A 2210-nucleotide genomic window follows, 5' to 3' on the forward strand; every position below is an offset into this window, starting at 1 on the left:
GAACACTAGGGTTTGTTAGTCATCCCAGTTAGTCAAAACCACAAACATTTGGAGTGCAAAAGGTTGAAACTTAACTCAAAATCATTCAAATTTCTCAACAATTCAACTTTTAGAACAGAGAATTGAAAACCCATACAATGAAACTGAAAGAAAATGTCAAAAAATTAAATACAATCAAGTCAAAGAAACAAGGGATAAGTCAAAATTATTATAATCAAAGTAAAAATTTCTAATTTTTTTCAATCAAAAGAGACATTTCATTGAGGAGAAGAGGGCCTTGGATTCGTTTGTGATGATTTCATTACTAACAGCCATTGATGAGTGATCTTGAGGAAGATGAAGCTTTGAGAGGGTCATAACCAAGTGAAGAATGAGGAAGAGAAATGAAGCTCTGTGTGATGGTAGTGGTTTTGAAAATTCCCTGTTTTTAAGTTTGGGAATAAAGAGGAATAAATGATGGCATGTAGAGAAAGAGAACAAAGAGGAGAGAGAGAGAGTCAAAAGCAAAGAAGGAAGGAGGGAGGTGGACGACGAAGAGAGATTGAGCACAACAAAAGTTGAGATGAAAAGCAAATTTGGGCCACTCGAGCCGTAAGGTTTCGAGCTACGTAGTGGGGTTGTTTTTGTAATTGTGATATTTGAACTCATAAAAATTTGGGACTTTGGATCTCTGGTAGTGGTACTAACGAATGCAGTTGTAACTTGTACTATTTTCTGAGTATATATTACAGAAATGGTAATTGTGTTTCTTGATTATTATTTTTTGAATCATAATTTGTAATAAAAAATTACAACAAATACATCGGATTTTTTGCTTACGTTGATCTCTAAAACTGTATTTTTAATAATATTAAAAATTTACATATTTATATCTACAGATTTTTTTATAATAATGTGGCATGAGAATTAAACTTACCAACATCAAATATGTAAATAATTAAAAGTCAACCCATCTTGTCGGGATAGGAGGTGCTGCTGTGAGGAAACGTACAGCATCAACCGCTGCAGGCCTATGCAGTGCCGTTTTGACTGAAAAATACAAAGCATTGATGTCTTTGGCTGCATTTAAAAAAAAAAAAAATCCCTTTTCCTTTGTATTTTAAATAATATATTATAGATTGTTTTATTGAAATAGGGTTGATTTTTTTTAAGTTGCCCGTCAAATTTGAGAGAACGTGTATTTGGTGAGTTCATTTTGAAATTGGTCTCGATGATTCAAGATATTCATATTATAGGACTCGTTTAGAAGAATATTTATATAAAAAATAAGATAATTAGATATCAATAGTCATTTGTTTGAATCATATTTGTTTTAAAATAATGAACGGCAAATATAAATTTAAGAATAACTATGTATTTTTTGTAATATAAATGTATCAAAAATATAATTATTGACATTTGATTATTTTAATTCTTTTTCATGAAGATTTTACTTAATAAATTTTAAAAAATAAACGGTTCGGATCACCGAAAGTTACCCTAAAATATACCCACCAATTCCAAATGTTGTCTCAAGTTGAAATGATGAGACTGAGAGAAATGAGTTTAAGATATGTACAAAAATATAAAAACATATACAAATGTGAAATGTGTATTAAAATTGTAATTTTTTTTTTGTTATTATGTAGTTTTTTAACAAACACCTCACTAGCATTTTTTTTTTTGGGGGGCTAATTACGCAACTACCTCAAAATTGAAATGTATTAAAAATTAAAAATTATTTTTATTCATTAAATTGACTCTAAAATAATAAACTAAAATATTTTGTTATTTTAAATAGAAAACAATCTATAATATAAATATAATATTTAAAATGAAAAGGCAAAGGGATAGTTTTTTTGGTTCTTTTATTTAATGTAGGCAACGACATCAATGCCTTGTGTTTGGTCAACAAGGCACCTCATAGGGGCGTAGCAAGTGCTACTGTGCTTAACGCACGGTAACATCACCCACCCCTATCTTGTCACATCATTGTGGATAAAATTATAAATACTCGTTAAAGTCCCAAACATTTTTTCTTCTTTTTTTTTTTTTCCCCCTCTCGGAAGATTGGACAGGCATTTTCATAGATTTCCAACACGTCCTGAACTGGAGCGTATCTTCTTTTCGAATAGTTTGGGGCTTTACAACTATCCTTTCAACAAAAGAAACTCAGCTCAAACCAAACCACGATGCACATACAAATGAAAATGTCTAGTGAAAACTCAACA

The sequence above is a fragment of the Camellia sinensis genome, chromosome 12 (genome assembly GCF_055761805.1).
Source record: "Camellia sinensis isolate YWXY chromosome 12, ASM5576180v1, whole genome shotgun sequence".
NCBI classification, from domain to species: Eukaryota; Viridiplantae; Streptophyta; class Magnoliopsida; order Ericales; family Theaceae; genus Camellia; species Camellia sinensis.